The 10,368-nt window shown below is 43.5% G+C and overlaps 1 pseudogene across 1 annotated transcript in view; it reads left to right on the forward strand.

Moving 5' to 3' along the window:
• Positions 1 to 2,842, forward strand: part of LOC308311853 (Krueppel-like factor 7) — a 118,782-nt pseudogene extending 115,940 nt beyond the window's left edge. Inside the window, exon 5 of the transcript in view lies at positions 2,791 to 2,842. The product of the transcript in view is annotated as a Krueppel-like factor 7 (transcript). The remainder of the gene's footprint in view (positions 1 to 2,790) is intronic.
• Positions 2,843 to 10,368: the final 7,526 nt, after the last annotated feature.

The raw sequence follows: 10,368 nt of genomic DNA on the forward strand, positions 1-10,368 counted from the left end.
CGTGGGATAAAGAATATATTTATATTCATGTAGACCTGCATGCGTAAACACGACGGAACAAACAAAAGCCTGCCTCCATCATGGTACAGTACGTCCATTTGCATCACTTGCGTTGTAATATATCTGTGGAAAAGGAACACGAGCTGAGTGGAAACCTAACACAGGCTGACTGTTATACTTTCAGAGCAATTTTGATATTCCACTCAGCTAGATATTTTGCCGTCAACGTGGTTTTCCCGGCGTTCCCGGCGCTTTCCGATTCCAGGCGAGAGTATAGTTGCCTCTGATTCGTCTAATTTAACTCTCGTCTTTTTGCCGGCACATGTTTATGTACTGTTACGCACTTCCCCCGCCCCCCCGCCCACCCTCACTGCACTCTTTAACCCATTCTGACCTGAGATCAGATTCTAAAAAATGTCTTCTACATCCTGACAGTTTTCATTCTGACCTGAGATCAGATTCTAAAAATGTTCTTCTACATCCTGACAGTTTTCTGAAAAAGCTGTTTCTATATGTCAGTCGTTGTTCGATTTTTCAAAAATAGCAGACCTACAAGCTCGTCGCGCGCCACTCGGTGGCGCGCTATGAGCTTGTAGATCTGCTATTTTTCAATAGCTAAAGCATAACATAATGCTGACACCAAAAGGAGGTTCCCGGCCACAATATGTTAAACAAATCCATCTGCAGGGCCTCTTGCTGAGCTATTCATGCACCACAGCTGAAGTCATTAGGAGTGGGTGCTGCTTGAAAATGCTGATTATGAATTACACATATACTAATTGCGTGTGCATAAGCGGGCGGCTCTTTTGCGCTCGCTGGCAGCGAACGGCAACATTTTGGCTCTATTGACTAAACAAACTCCTCTCGTCCCTCGCCTCTCTGCGGTAGTCATCGGCGCTATAACAAGCTCTCTGTCTGTCTGTCTGTCTGTCTGTCTGTCTGTCTGTCTGTCTGTCTGTCTGTCTGTCTCTCTCTCTGCTTGCGGATTATTCCAGTGTCAGTCTACCTTAAATATGTGACATTTTGCAGCTTAACCCATTCTGACCTGAGATCAGATTCATACGAGGTTTCCACTGGACACACACTGGTCTGATTAACCCATTCTGACCCGAGATCAGATTCTAAAAATGTCAGTCGTTCTTCGATTTTTCAAAAATAGCAGACCTACAAGCTTGTAGATCTGCTATTTTTCAATAGCTAAAGCATAACATAATGCTAACACCAAAACGGGTTCCCGTTCAGAATGGCTTAAAGGACCACTTCAGCACTTTTCAACCCACCTTCATATAATTGGTCCTCACTAATGTTCATGATAAAATGCCACTTTTTATTTTCCTACTCGGTCTGTGTCTCATAGGAGAGGCTGTGGGCAGTTCAGAAACTCGTCCACCAGTGACATCATCGACGGGGGAATCCAAGCTAATGGAAACCACAGGTTTTCTATCTAGCCTGTCCTGGGCACACCTCAAACTTCCATGCGCGGCCAAAAGAAGCCGCCTGTCCGTCCGCATCTCTTCCCGGGGTTTTTAGACAGCTGGTGGATGGAAATGAAGCACGCTTTTCCGGGAATCTGGCCGTAGCGGCAGATTGCCGCGTGGGTGGAGCTTAATTTCCATCCACCAGCTGTCTAAAAAACCCGGAAGAGACGCCGGCAGACGGCTTCTTTTGTCCGCGCATGGAAGTCGAGGTGTGCTTATACGGTGTATTCATGACAAGTTGTACAATATGTATTGTAAATGGAAGCCATCGATCTCGCGATAACAAAACTCTAAATATCTGCCTAAACAATGGTGTCACTGCAGGTGGAGGGGTTTATTATGAACTGCCCACAGCCCTCCTGTTGAGACACAGAGTATAGAAAACGATTACATTAGTGAGGACCAATTATATGAAGATGGGTTGAAAAGTGGTGAAGTGGTCCTTTTTATCGCAATACCTTTTTTTGTGTGTGTAGCACTAACGTCCATAAGTATTCCATATCTTCTCCTTCTTCATAACGATATGACGGGAACCGTGCACAGAAACTAGTGACGCACCGATGTGTCCGCCACATCATCGGTATTGGCCGATATTGAGCTTGTAGATCTGTTATCTTTCAATGGCTAAAGTATGACCATGCTTAAAAACACAAAGCCCAAAGTTAGGGGAGGGGCTGATAGTGTGGTGTCACTATATTACTGTTTACTTCATTGGCCCGTTTCGTTTGACTGTCAAGGGTTGAATTCAGCCTCCAGGAAGAAACCCTAAATACAAAGTTAACACACCATTGCTCATAAAAACAACTCCAGGGTGTCTAATGAAGTACTGTCACCTCATAGACACATGACAAAACTGGAAAAATACAAACATTGTGGCACTCCATCTTTAACCCATTCTGAATGGGAACACATTTTGGTGTTAGCATCACGTTATGCTTTAGCTATTGAAAAATAGCAGATCTACAAGCTCGTAGCGCGCCACCGAGTGGCGCGCTACGAGCTTGTAGGTCTGCTATTTTAGAAAAATCGAAGAACGACTGACATTTTTTTAATCTGATCTCAGGTCAGAATGGGTTAATCAGACCAGTGTGTGTGTGTCCAGTGGAAACCTCGTATGAATCTGATCTCAGGTCAGAATGGGTTAAACATTGGTATCGGTATATCGGCCAAGAATGTCCATATCGGTTGCATGATCCCCAACGGAAACTAATTGTACCCACTTCTTTCACCTCTTAAACAGCTGTGTGTGCGTCGTGACAACACAGCTGACCCTGATTCATTCTGATCGTCTCTCCCTGTCTGTCCCCTGCAGGTGCTTCTCGCGGTCAGATCACTTGGCGTTGCACATGAAGAGGCACATCTGAGGCGCGCTGAAGGTCGGAGAGGGGTCAACGAGAGCGAGAGAGAGAGAGAGGGAGGACAGAGAACGACACACGCACGCACGCACGCGCGCACGCGCGCACACACACACACACACACACACACACACACACACACACACATACACACACACACATGGAGAGAGAGAAAGAGGAGAAGCACCACCGCCGCCACCATCGTTGGACACTCGGAAGAATGCTGACGGGGTCGTTTACGAAAGTCCTTATTTATTTATTTATTTTCTTATTTATTATATAATTTATTTATTTATTCAGTGCTTTTCGAAGGTTCTGTTTCATTATGAAACGAACTTTGAACTATACATTGAACATACATAACATTGAACTATATTTAATTTAAATTAATAGCCCCATAATAACTCGAGTGCGAGTTGCACAGATGGAACCAAATGGACCCTGCAGGCCTCTACTACATGTGTGCACTTTCAGGAGTTATTAACAGACCCAGTTAAAGGGTCCATTCCGAACAGAACCCGAGGACTTTGAGAACCGGCTGTTGTAATTGATTCATTGTGTATATGCGAGGGAGAGACACAGACCGTGACATGGAGACATGCAGACAGACAGACAGACAGACAGACAGACAGACAGACAGACAGACAGACAGACAGACAGACAGATGACAGACGGCGGACCGTGGACATCGCCTGGAGGAGCCTGACAGATTTTGGCGTGACATCATCATTACGTCACGGTTCGTGCAAAAACAACCGACGTGCAAACATTGGAACTATATCCCATTGAGATAGAACGAGCACTAGTTCCGCATTCCACTGTGGGAGTCAACGCTATAGTGTCGCCACTCTCTCACTAGGTTCCTCCTCTTCCTCTTCCTCCTCCTCCTCCTCCTCCTCCTCGCCTGTCTGCCAGAGCACAGCACGTCTCATGACGCCACGCTGCACGGAGAGACTCCTCCCACCAGACCGACCGACGCCGCCGCGACAACCGCAACTCCAACCGGAACATTATCCTGTCGTTTGGATGAGCAAAAGGTTCAACACGGACCTTTGAGTAATAGTTTCTGCAGTAGTTTAACCCATTCTGACCTGAGATCAGATTCATACGAGGGTTTCCACTGGACACACACACTGGTCTGATTAACCCATTCTGACCTGAGATCAGATTCTAAAAAATGTCAGTCGTTTTCAAAAATAGCAGACCTACAATCGTATGAGCTTGTAGATCTGCTATTTTTCAATAGCTAAAGCACAACATAACCCCAAAATGGGTTCCCGTTCAGAATGGGTTAAACCCCCAGAGGTTAGATTAGCAATCCATGAGAAAAATGGAACTCCCGCTAAACACTGTCTGTCTTCACTTATAGGGAACCGAGTGCAAAACGTGACCTGAGTGACGCTGCGGACGCTATAGCACGCGTTGCAACCGCGCTTCACGGGAAACCTGCTTCATGGACTTCTTTGGCACTATATTGACGGGAAATCAGCGAGGAAACGCTGAAGCCAGATGTTACGCTTTGTCGTATATATATATATATATATATATATATATATATATATATATATATATATATATATGTATATATATATATATATATACATATACCATGGATCATACAATTAGTCATAACTCGTCAACTCACAAACTTTTCACGTCCTGGAACTATAAAAGAAACGACGTCCTCCTTTGACTCTCCTCCTCCTCGCGGTCTGAGCTGTTAGTGTCAACAAGCACAGACATTTTCACACAACTTTGTTGCACAATTTTACTCTTTTTGGAAACTGTTTTTTGTTTTCTTTTTCTTTTAACAGAAAAAAAAATGATGATAACAATAATAATAATTTAAAAAAAAGAAATAAGTAATACCGTCTCGAACTGGTGAGACAGTTTGGGACTCGCCATGGATTGGACGGTCGTATAGGACATGATTGATCTGATTGGACCGTAGGACATGATTGATCTGATTGGACCGTCGTAGGACATGATTGATCTGATTGGACCGTAGGACATGATTGATCTGATTGGACCGTCGTAGGACATGATTGATCTGATTGGACCGTAGGACATGATTGATCTGATTGGGCCAGACTGATAATGCACAAGTGAACGACGCAGCTGATGGTCATTGGGCAGCGAAGCAACGTACGAGATTGGTTTATATTATTATTTCTAAAGGAAGAGAGACTCGCCTCGACTATTTTGTTCAAATGGGAATTTCGGGAGATCACATTGGAAGTTAATATAGTTAACATACATGAACAACAATACATGAAAGTATATGACACTGTACTTTCAATTAACTTTCATCCAATTGGAAACAAACAAACAGAAACAATGGTTGGTAAAAAAATATCATGTGTCCAAACGGTCACAGACGACGACAACAACACAATGGATTTGGGGTTTTCTCCGAGCCAATAATAAGTAAATGAATGTATCCCTTGTACTGTATGTCTGTATGTGTTTCTGACAACTTGAAGGAACGGGGGATGAAAAAAGCTAAAAAGTGGACGGTGGGACATTTTTGTCAGAACAATATTTTGGTCTGAGGTGAAGTTTCCTTTTTTTTTTCTCCCCCATGTAAAAAAAAAAAAGAAAAAGAAAAAAATATGAACGGTTGTTCTTTGCAAATGCACACGGCCAGCCCTGACAGAGACTCTTCTGCACACGGCCCCAAACGTTAGCTAGTTAAAAAAAAAAGACAGTTTGTTAAATTTCTTCTTCTTTTTGGCAGCTTTTGACAATGGCTCGGTCGATAAGACATTCTTAAGGTCCACGCATGACTGACTGCTGGGTTCACGAGGACCCAGACGAGATCGAGGCAAGGTTGGCTGTCTTGGCGTTGGTTACCTGTTTGCATGGGATTGTGGGGGAAAGGTGGGGGGGGGGGAGGGGGTGCGGGAGGGGGGGATGTGGTGATGCTAATCTAAGCCAATGGTGTCGCGCGGTATTTTACGTGTGTGCGACACTCTTGTACGACGAAGTATAAATGGAGCTTATATGGTGAGACCCATAATACACTATGCCTGGTCCCACAGAGACATGCACAGAAATACACACGGAAAAACACACACCTACACACACACACACACACCTACACACACACACACACACTCCCAGAAGCAGAGAGTGCATTCTCTGGCAACGAGATTCTCTGGCCAGCCGCGCTTCTGATCTTTTTCCGACGAAAAGTTCGGTGGTCGGAGACAGTATAGGACTGCCCTTAAGGTTTAGGGTTTGGGGTAGAGTGTCGGACTGATGCCGGAAAATGCACTCTCTCTCTCACACACACACACACACACTTTGCTAACTTGTTCTTATTTTGTTTTTTTCTGTTGCTGATTTTGATTTTGATTCAGTTTTATGTAAAGCACTTTGTAATCTTATTTTGATAAGTGCTTTATGAATACAGTTATTATTATTATTATTATTATTAGCATTGTCACTAGTCTCTCTATTGACGGCTATTAATGTTGTACAAAAATAATGAGGTTTGCATCGTGCAGTCTTTGTGACAGCGGACACACAAACACAATGTAAAAACTCAAATGGATTCGGTTAACGTCACGTTGTCGGGCTATAGACGGTAGATGTGGTTCTCAAGCATAACCTTAACCCATTCTGACCTGAGATCAGATTCTAAAAATGTCAGTCGCTCTTCGATTTTTCAAAAACAGCAGATCTACAAGCTCGTAGCGCGCCACTCGGTGGCGCGCTACGAGCTTGTAGATCTGCTATTTTTAAATAGCTAAAGCATAACGTAATGTTAACACCAAAAGGGGTTACCCCCCTCCCCCCCCCCTCTCAGAGTTACAGACCTGTAAGGGTCCATTTGGAACCCCCCACCCACCAGGGACCCCTCCCTGGACCCCGCTTTGAGAATCACTGATCTACAAGTGTATACCTGCATTCAGATGTGAAGCTGTGTGATGATGGGTGGTATGTATGTGGTATTCCTGCTGTGAGCCAGGTGGGTCTCTGTCTGTCTGTCTGTCTGTCTGTCTGTCTGTCTGTCTGTCTGTCTGTCTGTCTGACCAGGGGTTTGCTTGGGGGTCAAGATTGTATCGTTTTTTGGCAGCTCTATTTGTGTGTTTCAGTATTTCAACGGGGGAGGGGGGAGGCGGGGGGGGGGGGGGCACCATACAGTCTCCTGTTGAACTTGGTGTGTGTGTGTGTGTGTGTGTGTGTGTGTGTGTGTGTGTGTGTGTGTGTGTGTGTGTGTACATGCGCGCGTGTGTGTGTGTGTGTTTGTGTATGGTTGGGGTTATGAAATATGCTCTTTGTGATAATTGGGAGCCTTTGTTTTTTGTTTTTTTATCCCCCCCCCCCCCCCCCCCTTTCCCAGCATTCATCATTCATGGTTCATTCCTGGGGCTTTTGGACTTGCCGGTGAATGTGTGTTCCCCCTCTACGTCCTACCACGTTCCCCCTCTTCACACACTGAGACCCAAAAGGACAACCAAACAATCCCCAAATCCCTCCATGGCAGGGCAGTCTAAGTCGGATCTGGCGGAATGCTGATTTAAAAGGAAGGTGATATTCTTTTGGTTAAGCCATTTTGACCTGAGATCAGATTTTTTTTTTTTTTAAATGTCAGTCGTTCTTCGATTTTTCAAAAATAGCAGACCCACAAGCTCATAGCGCGCCACTCGGTGGCGCGCTATGAGCTTGTAGATCTGCTATTTTTCAATAGCTAAAGCGTAACATAATGCTAACACCAAAAGGGGCTCCCGCCCCAAAATGGGTTAAGATAGATGTGGAACGGCTCTATATATTACGATGGTTATCGTTGCTGTGTAGAGTGTTTGTTTGTTTGTTCAACAGCCGGAGTCTCCCTGCCTCTCCAGCTCTTGTGTAAACAGCAGAGGTAGGGATGGGGATAACGATTTTATCAAACAGGAGAGGTAGGGATGGGGATAACGATTTTATCCTCGAGCAGGAGAGAGAAATCAGACAGGATACAACAGGACAAACAAGGGAAATTGGAGATGACGACAAATATGGGGCTGTGAATATTTGAGTGTCCCTGCACGATTCTTTTCTGATTCTTTGGGGTCACGATTTGATTCGAAATTGATTTTTTCAAAAATGTTTCTCTATTCAAAAAAATTCTCTATTCAAAATGATTCTCGATTCAAAATGATTCTCTATTCAATACATAGTTATTTCAGTCGGATCTACTCCAGCCTTCTGGCATGAAAGCAAAGTACAGTTAGTAAAAAGCTTTTATAATTGATAAGGTTTTATCAACTGAATGATGTAATCACGCAAAACATGCAAGACAACAACATGTCATTTATTTATGCCTGCACAAATGTATTAGTACAAAAGGTTTTAACTTCCGACTGAGTCTGACATATACTTCTTCTCACTCAGTTACCGGAAACAATGCATTAAAGTAATAAAACTGCTGTAAAATAATTAAAATTGGTAGGCTTAGGCTAGCTGGTAGTATAAAATGCACACAATAATGTATTCCACAGGTACTCACTTGTGTTAGTGTACAGAGAGACTACAGACGTTGCCTTGATGCAAGTAATATTATTATTAATATAATTGTTTTTTATCGATTTCTGGAAATGTAGGAATCACATTTGAATCATTTACTGTATAATGAGAATTGCGATCCTAATTCCATTTTTGACACAAATTAATAAGTGAGCGGACAAAATTCAGCCTCGAACACTCTTAATTGAAGCTGATATTGGGTTCTCTCTCCAGATTGGATAGTTTATTAATCCATTTCGGGGTGGGAACCCCTTTTGGTGTTTTAAACATGTTATAATTTAGCTATTGAAAAATAGCAGATCTACAAGCTCATAGCGATCTACAAGCTCATAGCAATTGAAAAATAGCAGATCTATAAGCTCATAGGTCTGCTATTTTTGAAAAATCGTGAAAATATTTATTTCAGAAAACTGGGGGATATAGAAGTTTTTTTTTTAAATTTCGAGGTCAGAGCCTAAATGGGTTAAACTAAGAGACCGGGAGACCCCGGCTGTTACTGAACAAACACAGCATAGCGATGATTACTGTCACAATATAGTTTTAACATTTGAACAAAAACAGCTTAGCCCTGCCCCGTACTGTACCAATCATAACGGTGCATCCATGGTGGTCCTTTCTGGAACAGTGTGGTTGATGTTCGGAGGAGGTTCTTCCATGGTGGTCCTTTCTGGAACAGTGTGGTTGATGTTCTGAGGTTCTTCCATGGTGGTCCTTTCTGGAACAGTGTGGTTGATGTTCGGAGGTTCTTCCATGGTGGTCCTTTCTGGAACAGTGTGGTTGATGTTCTGAGGAGGTTCTTCCATGGTGGTCCTTTCTGGAACAGTGTGGTTGATGTTCTGAGGAGGCTCTTCTGTGTTATTAACGGCTTTTATTAGTTTTATTTATTTTATTTCTTACAAAATGAACGTTGCTGTGTACGACGTTTCTGTCTGTTTTGCACTCTGATGTCCGTCTTGAGGGAAAGCCACCGCTTACACCATTTCCCTGTCCTTACCCCTCACCCCCACCCCCCCCCCTCGTACCGCTCACCCCCCCTCGTACCACTCACCCCCCCCCCCCCCCCCCTTGTGGTGACGTGCGCTGCTGGTGCGTGTCCGTACAGTCGCTGTCACGCACACACGCTATACGAGGCTATAATGTGTGGATGAGAACATGGATCAACGCCGATGTGAGCTGACACACACGTTGTACAAAGACAAACACACACACATACACACCTTACTTGCGATAACACCCAGGAATACTTGTGTGTGTGTGTGTGTGTGTGTGAATACACAGTTATGCGCACACGCACACACACACACAGCAGCGGTGGCCGAACGGTTTGCGGAGCGGTCTTGATATCGTGAAGGACGCTATATATAGTTCGTATATCCCCAGACCGGCACGTTAAAATTACCACCGCTGATGAAGTGCCCTTGGACAAGGCATTGAACCCCTATACCATGAAAAGTTCTAGATGAGCAGGGCCTGGCTGTAAACAAGTTCTAGAGCTCAGTCCAGTTACCCTGCAGGGTAAATATAGTATCTTTCTTACACACACACGTAACCACTTCATGCTGCACGTGTTTTGCTATCATGTCCGTCATGAGAACACACATTGTTATTATTATTATTATTATTATTATTATTATTATTATTATTATCATTATCATTCATCACGACGCAGCTGTTCCCGTAAGGCATCACTCACTAATCAAATAGTTCTTCACCTGCTCCCTGAATATCTCTCTCTCTCTGTCTCTCTCTCTGTCTCTGTCTCTCTCTCTCTCTCTGTCTCTCTCTCTCTGTCTCTCTCTCTCTCATATATTCAACTTCTTGTCTTTCCCTTCCTCCCCTCCTCCTCCTCCTCCTTTTCTTTTTTTCGCTGTACAAAAAAAAAGTTGTTTGAAATTTTATCATTTGTATATTATGACGTACATACAAGTACAATAATGTTCTTTATTATGGAAGAAAAAAAACAAAACTTAAAAAAGAAAAAAAAACAATGAGAAAGATTTATTTTTGTTACCGGTTTGTTTCAT

This window comes from Protomyctophum bolini, assembly GCF_963924005.1.
Source record: "Protomyctophum bolini genome assembly, chromosome: 24".
Taxonomy (NCBI): Eukaryota; Metazoa; Chordata; class Actinopteri; order Myctophiformes; family Myctophidae; genus Protomyctophum; species Protomyctophum bolini.